At 40.9% G+C, this 11,195-nt stretch overlaps 1 protein-coding gene across 6 annotated transcripts in view; it reads left to right on the top strand.

Moving 5' to 3' along the window:
• IQSEC3 (IQ motif and Sec7 domain ArfGEF 3) overlaps positions 1-11,195 on the top strand; it is a 120,242-nt gene that overhangs the window by 19,225 nt on the left and 89,822 nt on the right. The gene's annotated exons all lie outside the window — the stretch shown is intronic.

The following is an 11,195-nucleotide window of genomic DNA, read 5'->3' as shown; positions in this document are numbered from 1 at the left end:
CTGCACCGGGAGGGGCCGTGGGTGGGTGTGTGGGGAATCCCCCCCCATGCATGCTCGCGGGGAGCGGGCAGAGCGCGAAGAGGAGCCAGGATGCTGCTGCTTGCAGGAGGCGTTTGCCCCCGAGTTCAGCGCCTTCATTGCTCGGTACGGGTGCCCGGGGCCCGTCGGGCTGCTCACCTGCGGTGCTCGCACCCGGCCGTGCCCTCATCGGCTGTCACCAATAAATAAGTCTTTGATCAAAGATGAGTGCGGTTTAGCCCAGGCAGGAGGGAGCTTTGCAAAGGACGGCAGCGTTGTGGCAGTTTCTGTTTGCCTTAAGTCGCTGGTATCTGTCAAAACCCCCACATCATCCCTGGAATGAGCTGGGATTTTCCTGCCCGCCTTGATTTAAGGAGTCTAGGGTATGCATTGTATCGCACATGATGTATATATGTCCATAGAGATACAGCTGCTGTACATATGTTTGACATTTAGGATGCTTATTGCACTTGTGTGTGGGTTGTCTGCTTTTTTTTTTTTTTTTTTCTTCCTTCTTCTTTTTTTGGTGAGTGGCACCTGACACAGATCCAGCTCTTCAAAAGGACAAAGTATTTTTTTGCTGGTCTTTCCTCTTCAGTGGAGAAAGCATGACTACTAGTACTGAATACTGATAATGCTCTACGTGCATGCATGTATAGTAAATAAGGATGAGCATTCCAGCACTATAGGTGTTGGAAGAGGCTACTATTGAAAGTAACATTTTCTTGGATTGTGTATCCAGTATATGCCATCGGTTCACCAGCTGGTAATTACAGCTGCAGGCAGTATTGTAATTTCCTTTGTTTAGGCACTTTGAAAGCAGGGGAATGTTTTCTGGTTGAAAGCCAGAGTTGGTGAAGTTAGAAGGAGAATGACCATATTTTCTGATGTGGCTTCTTTTGTGTAAGAAGGAAGCTAATATAAGTAGTGAAACTAGATCAGAATTTCTTTCCTAGAATGAACTCTCTCGGTTATAGTGATGTCAAAACAAATTAAGTACACAGCACACTGGATAGCCCAAAACATCTTCCTTGTCTCTTTTGACAGTTGAAATAAAAGGGACCTTTCTCTCTCATGCTTGTTTTGAATACACAAGCATAGCTGCAATTTTTCAGATGGTGTAAGTAGAGTTACACCACATAGTAACAGCTAAGCATCTGTCCCATGATTCTATGAAAATCAGGCGAGAAATTAGTATTAAAGGAATATGTATGATCTAGGCACACTTGAATCCCACAAGGTAGATACATATATCTAAAATACTGCGCTGTAAGACTCAATTTTGCAATCACAACTTAAAGGAAGTAAGGCTACTCAGAGAATTAATACAGGTAGTAAGCATTTGCAGGATCTGGCCCTTATTCATCATGCAATAGGTGGAGTTTTAAAAAGATGTAGGGCCAGATCCTGAACTTATGCTGATTGGTGTAAATCCAGAATTGCATAATTTAAGTCACTGAAGTCAAAACAGTAAGAAACCCATCTAAAAATGCATAATCAACCTCATTGTTTTTTCAATAGTGAATCCCTGCAGTGAAGGCTCTGTTAGAAACATCGTATCGGCAAGGGCTTTCCTTTCTTCTGAACAGAGTTTCTAACATACGTCATTACAGAGACCGAAGAATCAATTTCTATGCATAAGTCTAAATGCCTCCTCCTTATCTGAGCATTTTTTGTGGTGGGGTTTGTTTGGGAGAAGAATTGTGGATTTTTTTTTTTTTCCTTCATACAAAAATGCACAAAGAGAAGTGCATTAAGAACACAGTTGATCACTGGTATATCATACGATAATCTTTGTATTTCAGATAGATAGACGGATGGATGGTTGGAGCCTTTTTGTGGAAAGTCAGGGCTGCTGCTGGGGATAACAGAGCAATCCCTGCAGTGTTCTTCACTCAGGAAGATTAAAATAGACTGCTTCTGTTTCCTTCTATAGCTTAGGCAAACCAAAATCTTTGTATAGAAAAGGAAATATCAGAGAATGCAAAACAGTCTACATTTCTCACTCCTGCAGGTTCTTTTTTTCCCCCCCACTGATTGTATGTACTGGGTTTCATCCTCTCATCTCTGTTAGAAGGAAATCAAAGAGACTGCAGAATCTAACTTAAAGGCAACTTGGGTGGAGGGCAGGGAATCTTTCATCACCTATTGACAGTATGCCCAGTATCCCTTATGATCTAGATCGCCAACCCGAGAGTTGTATTTTTGCTTTTGTGTGACACCAGGGGACATACTTTAATACCTACACAGAATAGGTATCTGCACTGTCTTCCTTCCTCCCTGTGCCTGAACATATTTTTCCCTCTAATGTAAACCCTGAAATTCAGTGTTACCTAGTTTTTTTTTCTCTTAGCCAAGAACATAGGAACTGGCTGTTCACTACAGAAAATGGCCACTCTAAACAAGAACAGAAAGGATATTTCAGCATGTCAGGATGCGGTGGCTGAAAGCAAGGGTTAAAGTGGCACCTGGGCAGTGCCCGGCTCTCGCTGCCCAGTAATGGAATTTCCTCTGCCTCTCATAAAACAGGAGGTTCTGGCAGCATGTTTCAGTGTACTTGTGCTGGCTCTTCTCACCTCAGACACAGCCCAGGGATTTTGCTCATTTTGAGTCAGGATTGAGGTTTTTTCGCAGCCCAATTCACCTCAGTCCCTGGATAGAAGTGAAGACCTTAGCTTTTGGACACATGTGGCTATTCTTGTCAGCTGGGGCAGTATTCTGTAAGGGGCTTGGAATTAAAAACAAATGAAGCATCTCAATTATTTTAAAGAAAAGTTCAGTCTTATTTTTGTCGTCCACCTTTTAAAAAACTGGTAAGTTTTCTTTCTTTAAAAGCTTTTTTTTAAAAAAGCGCCTACATTTTAAAAGGGAACAAATCAAAGCCCATGTCTAGAAAGGGAAGAATTCCTGAGTTATGAGGAGGCTCACTAATTGTTGCTGCATGTTGTTGTGTGAAAAAAGTAGCACTGAGCTTACCTGTGAAAGGAGAGGCAAAGAGAGATTTTTGCAGAGCTTCTCAGCAAGAATTAGGCTGATTATTATTCCGCGGCATCTGTCTCTTTCTACCTTAGCAGTCTATTGCATAAGCACCTCACAGCTTTAAAAACAAAAAAATAAGGTCATTCGTCATGGAATGTTTTGCTTCAAAAATACAGGTTGCCAAATTAGCATAGCTTAGATCACCCTTACTAGGCAGCCTCTTGTCTTGAGGGACCATCCCAAAGTGTCATCAAATCCTGTGAGTATAAATTTTCCTTCCCTTCTTTATCAAAATACTACCTTCTTTGCCAATCCCCAGTACCCTTTGTTAAGTATCAGGGAAGTGCCACAGGGTTGAATTTAGCGGATTAAGTCTAAATGGCCCAAATCCTGCTGTTTTTTATCAGTGAAACTCTCAGTAGGAGCTCTGCCTATGGAAGGACTTTAGCTTTTGAGCCCATGTATTACCTGGAAAACTCACTTTGATAAATACAATTAGAATAATAGGTAATAATCTGTTATAGTTCCTTCCATCAAAAGACATGGGTGCAATTTACAAACATTCTGTATTTAAGTGGCATTAAAATCTTCTTTTAACCATCACTAACAGTGAAAACAAAGTGTAGAAACAGTATTTGTCTAGCATGACATAAAGAAACTAAGTGTTGCCTTTAAATTATTAGTCTGTGTTTGCTCTACAAGGTATCGCCTCATGCAAAACAAACTTTTAGAATTCTTGGAGGAAATTTTCTAAAATCACATTTTCCCAGAGGTCTTAAAGTTCATTTGGATTTGCATTGTGCTGAAAATGATTTTATTTTGTATTGGTTTAGGACAGTATTTTTTATCTTGGTAAAGAGGCAAGTTTTAAAATGTTAAAGGGACAATGTTAGTCACTTAGTTGCTGTTGTGGTCTGAGGCTATTTGCTATGTTTTTGTTTAATTTCAAAAGCTCAATTATATAAATTTAAAATGAAGGTATTGCATATGCAGATGTGCTGTTTTCCATAATTTTTCTTTTAAACTATGCATTAATGTTCTATTCTATGGATTATCTCCAAGGTAAAGGCATTGACAAAATCCCACTTATTTCAATGGATACTAACAATAACTATAAATATTATGGCTTACTATTAACATATTTTGCTATATTTGCGCATTGCACCAGCAAAAAAAACCACAACCAAAACAAAAAAAACCCCAAACCCAAAAATGACCACCGGAACAACTCTGAATGGCTTATGTACCCCAGATACCCATTCTTTTCACTGTGGGCACACACAGAATGCTACATTTGCTGTCTGCTTTCATTCTTTCAGATTTCCCCCAGCCTGTCTCAGGGTTTAACTCCTTTGAGCTTTCATACCAGAAACAGTTTCATTGGTGCTGCCCTGGGTTCTGCAAAACCCTGTTAGCAATGTACCCTTTCAGCATCAAAAGTTATTTGGAGTCAAGTGCTGTAAGCTGGTTTCAAATGACAGAGGTTTGCATTGGCATAGCTACGTAGATGCTAAAGCCTTGCTTAGATGATTTTGAAATAAAGAGCATAATGAGAGGAAAAAAAGAAAGTAGACTCTGTGACTACATCCCATTTAAAGATATATCCATACTGGTTCCATTCACACTGTAATTGGCCTAAGACATAGTTTGACATGAACACACCTGTGTTGTATCTACATCAGGGCCAGCAAAATCCCAGGCAGAGAAATATGGAAATAATGATTCACAATAATATTTAAGAAATAACAGGTGAAGTGAGAGAAGGCAAAGGTCTCAGCTTAGGAAGGATTCAAAATTAAGTTCTAGGTACAAAATTGCTGAGTAAAGGTGGCATGCGGAATTCCACCCACAGGGATAGCACCCCAGTGCGATGCTGTGTAAGGTCCTGGCCAGAGCAGCACAGTGTCAAGTCTGAAAATAATGTTATAGGAAATCTCACTGGTGGGATGGGAGCATCAGGAAGTAATAACAAGGAATCTGTGTGAAATACTGCCTAGTGGTGCTTTGGACAGGTATTATCTGTGTATCTGTGTCCTGAGCCCAGTTAGAGCAGTACCTGGAGTAACAAAGACTCACACCAATCGTTTAAACAAGAGAAATCAAGGGCTGAAAGCAACAGCAAAAAAGGTGAATGTTTTAATGCTTAAATGAGGAGGGATGCAAATGAGATTTTTCATTTTTCTGATAAAATGGTGGTATTTTTATGTCACTCAGCTATATGTTCTGTTGCAGCCAGGCTGCTCTTCTCGGTGGCAAGGGTACCTTTTTTCTATATGCTTCATATTGGCCCACTTGGTGTCACTTCTGGGCAGATCCAAGGTAAGGCTCTATGAGAGGGCTTTTGGAGCAATGAGCTCACAACGCAACACTGTTAGCATTCAAAAGAATTCATGCATGGCTGTTTGGAAGAGGTATAAATGGAAAAATGTCCCAAATGAATAGGTGTTAACAATGCCCTTGGGAATTCCTGCCAGGGACTCAGTGCCAGGTGACTGTTGGGCTGGCTGTCCCATTCTTTGCAGTATGTACAGTGTGGAAGGACACCCGTTGTTCTGAGATTGAAACAAGCAACTGATGCTTCCATGTCCTTCATAAAATGATGCGCACACAGGAATATACAATTTACACATGGTTCATACATTTTATGCATCCAGAAAGTGGCTACTTATATGAGGCATAGACTGTACACATTCCCACCTACACCATACTTGAAATCATTTGCACTTTTAGTCAGAGTAAGCCAGAGAAATCTAGCCTTGGAATGCAATTCTGGTCCTTAGATGGTGCCAGACCAGAACCTGTCAGCTCAAAGACTGGTCTTCTGTTAATTATGGCTTCTACCTACTAATTAAAAAAAAAGTGTTCATGTGATAAAATGAAGTACACTTCTGCAAGCCAAAATACCTTTAGACAAACAGATTGTAGAAATTTCCCAGTTTTATTTTTTCCCTTCTGCCTTGCAATCCAAGTAAAAACAGTAAAAAAGAGCTACTCTCTTTCCCTTAATCTTTCTGTATGTAGAGTTTATTAATCTTCTGCTTTCCTGTTATTTTCCCTATAAATGCCTTGTTAGGTTGCCTGTTTTCTCCTTTCTTTTCTAGTTCAGCAGTGGTTTATTTCTCTTTTTCCATTCTCAGTTATGAAACCTTTTGTTGTCTCTCCCTTAGGAAAACATTATAGAAAGCCAGAAATGTTTCTCCGTTTAACAGATGGAAAATATTTCATTTGTTATAAAATTACCAGTAGCCTGTGATTGCTACTTGGTCTACATTCCATGGAACCATATAAAAGCAAATAAAGAAAAAAGAAAAGAGTAATTTTTGAAGACAGAGCCTGAAATGTGACCATTTCCCCTTTCTTTCTCATACAATTTTTAAAAATTAGATATACATCTTTTCCCTCAAAGAGGTGTATCTTGAAACAAACTAGTAATATTGTATTCATCCATTCTAGAGTTTGTCATTTCATTTAGCTAAGCCCTAGGTGAGAAAATGAGAGTCTTGCCTATTGGATTTGTTCTGCCCAATGGCTGTTTAAGATCTCTTAGAGGATTGGACTAACAGTTTTAAGATCAAAGCTTAATTCCTCCTGAATTTATTTTTAACAGACTTGTGATGCTGGACAGTCCCTTTCATCTCTATGTATTTGAAGATCTGTAGCAAAGCAGTTTGAGATCTATTGTTTCAGATTAGAGAGGGCAGATAGATCAGGAACGACCCTTTTTATAAATTTCAGCATAGGAAGCAGCATAAAGCTTCTGTCATTACTTGCAATGTGTACTGCAAGGCAATATGCATATTTGCACATAGAAGAGAGAATATATTTGCATGGGCATTTGTCTACAGTAAGTGTCTAAGAGCAAAGTTGAAACAGCATCTAGCTTCTATGCTTTTTATATACAGCAAAGCAAATCGTCTGCTGGAGGAAATCAGTGTATCTTTACTGACGTCAATACAGCCACGACAATTTACATCACCTGAGGATCTGTACCAGATTTTGTGTCTCTGTCCTCACACACAAATACACGTACATCCACTAGTGTAAATGAGTGTTGACAATAGCAAGACATCACAGAAATAACAGTGAACAATGGGAAAACCATTAAGCAACATTCTGATTCTTCATATAATAGGTTTGTAACGTTTTCTTACAGTATTTTAATATAAAGTGGTAGGAGTTTTGTTGCTGCAGGGTTATAAAGATATATTTGGTCTGTTTGATAATGTTTTTTCTTTTCTCTACCCTGTGCATGCACCCTCAGTCTGCGGCTTTACAGGTATTATTTTTATTGCTTTTGCTAAGATTATGCTCATTGATCAGGTATTATTTTCTGCTCTGAAGTTGCACTTGCTGAGGCAGATAGGAGGCAATCAATATTTTCCATAATTAGTCACACCTGAGAGTGGACACTTTGGTGTAATTAGAGTGATTTTGAATAAGAAATTACAAACGGCAAACCTTATCCTTCCTGCACTCTTCTAACTGAAAACAAGGGGGTCTGTGAGCTGCAGAGCTAATGAAGCTTGGCTTTGTGTCAGAAAGACACGAAGACAGAAGATTTGTGTCACGGTTATATTTTCTGATTCCTAACAAGACACAAGTTCTGATTTAGGCTTCACCTGGTGTTGAGGCTTTTGTAACATCTCGCTCCGACACAGAGATTTCTGTGTGGAGTGATAGCTTCAGTTCACATGGCAGCCTTACCCTCGGTGGAGAACCTGGAAAGTTCTCTCTGTCAGGCCTCACCAGCTATTTTCATGGGACTTGTTAGAGGTTAGTATCTCTGGGGTCACGGTTACTCACTCAGACCTGGTTGAAACTCACAGTGGGATCTGCAGTTAGAAAGTAGGAACCCACACAGACACACATCCACACAGAGAAAGTGAGAGACACAGATGCATAGAAGGAAAAGGGAAAAGATTATATGGTCACAGAAAACTTATTTTGCTTAGGAACCCAGGCAATAAAGACCAAGCCCTAGATAATTTTTTTAATTAGGTCACCAGTACATCAAAATGGCAGAACTGTCCACTCCAGATCTGTGACCCTGTCTCGGAGCTGGTGTTCTATGTGTAATAGCTTCTTAAAAATCTTGGAATATTAAAGTTATAAAGAATTGGGGAATTACTGTAGGAATTCAGAGGGCACCTAGGTGGAGGTTTTCCACTGGCAAATGGAGTCTCTTGCTCCTCCTGGCTTTTCATATGAAGTTGATGGATCATTTTAATCCACCTGCCAACATGTGCATGGGCACGGGCTGCTGCTGAGACAGTAACTACTAGAAAGGTTCATTTATGTTTGCTGAAACACACTAAAGCATCTATGTCATTCTCAAGAGTAGTAGAAAATTGGCACTGAAATTGTTATGGATCTTAAGGAGGCTTGGGATTTTCTTCAGGTTTCGCTGTACTTTGGATATTTGTTCAAATTCTGACCTTTCTATTAAAGTTCAGGACATTGCTGTCAATCTGTTTGTGATGCCGATTTCAAGGCAGTCCTCTGAAGTGGTTCACACTATCCTGCTCCAATGGGAGAATTGCTCTGACAGCATCTCCTGCAGCCTCAGCATCCCGCATCTTGGTCTCGCTGTGCCTGGGTGGGCACTGACTCCATGGAACATCCTCAGATCTGCCTCCTGGAGCAGTGTGGTTTTGGCCCTGAGGTTCTTAACAGATTTTTTATACGTGATAGCATTTTCCGAAAGAGGGAGTACCTCTCCAGGTACATAAAAGTTATTACCTTTCTTTCTCCTTCAGTTACAGAACCAAACTCAAACCTGTCTTTCCTTGCTTTTGCCCCTCTATCAGGAATACTGTTTCTGCCTCTGCTGGGCTGTTCCAGGCAAAGTTTCAGCTCTACAGTCAGTTCAGAATTCTCACAAATGTCCTTGGCTTTCATTTGCTGGTTTTTAATTTGCAAATCCATTCCCAGTAGAACACCAGTAAATTGCCTGCGTCTGCCCAGGTACTCACATGGCCCCTTTCACCATAGTAACCGAGTATCTGGATTTGTCCTGAGGGCCCATGCTGATATCCATGCACACTGGACCAGTAACCTTCATCTGAACTAGCAAAGAATCTGAGGAAACTCCTCCCTTTTCTCCGAGCATTCCCTGGTTCTCGTGCCAAAGACCTCTTTTCAAGCAGTTTTCTTCTACAATGTTTTGTGCCAATAAAACTATATCCAGTCAAACTCCTGGTGTAGATAGACTGCATGGCTCTGATCAGTAGTTTGCACTGTTTTACAATCTAGGTAAGTCTAAGAGTTACCACTTCACTAAATCTGTGTGGCTGAACTCAATTATGTGCCTTCAGATTTGAAGAGACGTGAGGTAACACTCTTACACGACTTCTGATGTTACAGATCTTCATGAACTGACTTCTGTCCCACCGCTAGAGCTACTTGGTTTGAGTTAGCTATTAGCCTACTCTAACTCTGTGCATACTTGCCATGGCAGTCATTTGGGATGGCACAGCCAACTGCTGTAATGTTTCCCCCAAGAATTCTTTATTACTCGTTTGGGAAAATACCGATCCCCATGTTAGCTGCAGCAACATCCGCTGCTGGTCCCTTGTTTCTGCCAAGAAAGGAGTGAGTTTCTCATCTTTGTAAAGCTGAATACAAAAACACTGACTTCACTAGACATGCTCTGACTGGAACTATTATGCCACCTTTATCACCTCTTTTACCGCGGCTCTTACGCAGCTAAGCAGATAGGGAATACCAGGTTGTGTCCCTGATGGATAAAAAGTCTTGGCAAAGAGTTTGAGTCTCAGACATTTAAAGGTGGAAGAAAGAATCTACTTGTTTTTAAGGGAAGGATCAGACTTCTGCCAAACTTAATTTGCTTTCAGCAAGTTATTTTACAGGTAGGCAGAAGAAAGGAAATACTGGTGACAGGGGAAGAGGGGAAGAAGAGGAAGAGAGGCATCTACAGTGTATCTTTACTTTCTGCTAAAGGCAACCTTCAGGCTAGTTTTAAATCAATATTAACTTACTCTGCAAATCCCAAGCCTGAAAGCATGGCTGGAGCATTGCCTCAGGATTACATCCCAGTGGTGTGCACATCTGCATGCTCTCCAAAGCCTCTGCAGCAGTCATAAGATAGTGTATACCATACTTCTGGGTTCTGCAGGGGTATGCAGCTGCATACTAGCTGGTGGAAGAGTGGACGGCAGTGGGGAGGAGTTACAAAGGGAAGGGGAAAGGGCCCAGTGGAAACTATAGAATGCAGAAGGGCCAGGAGCCCCATAATCTTATGCTGCAGAGGCTGTGAAGTTTTTGAATGCCTAGTTCATTTGCGTGTGTGACTGTAACGATACTTTGGTGTAGCTGGGGGGAGGGAAGGAATGACAGGGCTTTATGTTCTATTTTTATGAAACCTCTTATTCAGGAGAAAATAATAATAAATGGCACACACTGATCATTATCCTGAACAGGTACCGTCTGGCTGAAGCCACCTCCCCAGTAGGTAACTCCTGAGCTTAAGGAAGGAGCCCATTACTGTAGCCCAAAGTATATGTGACTAGTTCTCATCACTATCACTATGGGATGGGAAGTTTATTAGATCTCATAAAGCGATGCAGTTTAACCTGGTTGGGCAGTGTCTGGCAGATCTCCAAGAAATACCCAGAGCACTAGGAGAGGACAGTGGAGTATCTGCAGACAGCATCATTTTCAGGATATCTCTGCCTGGCATTAGCACCTCTTTTTTTCAGATTAGATGTTGGGGACTTTGACCACCTGTGTCCCTTCACAGGATTTAAACACACAGAGAGTAAAGGTGTTATTCTTGTTCATGTGCTGGTGTAAATTTGTCATCCCTGCTTAATTGGCAACAGGCCCCATTCTTCATTGTCTTCCTCTTGTGAAGTTGTTTTCTTTTGTGTGAGATGGGTTTGAGATGCTAGCGAATCCTCACTGATCAATTTACATCCCACTACCTCAAGCATAAACGGTAATATGATTTATAAACCCTAAGGAATCAGGGCCATTCTTCTGCTGCAGTTTTTTTGCAAGGCTTCATTGCAGGCTGCTATGGCCAACTCTCAGATCTAACACCAGAAACACCTGCATTTCAGAGATGAGCACGTATGTGCAGTAATGTTATGTTTTCTGAAGTGCTTTGGAAAGCAAAGCACTTATTCACAAGTGGAATACTGCTAGCCTATGTCCCTACCAAAGTGCAGCAAGTATGT

Source organism: Falco punctatus, assembly GCF_963210335.1.
Source record: "Falco punctatus genome assembly, chromosome: 6".
Taxonomy (NCBI): domain Eukaryota; kingdom Metazoa; phylum Chordata; class Aves; order Falconiformes; family Falconidae; genus Falco; species Falco punctatus.
The sequence above is the reverse complement of the archived record's forward strand: the minus strand, read 5'-3'. Positions and strand labels throughout refer to the sequence as shown.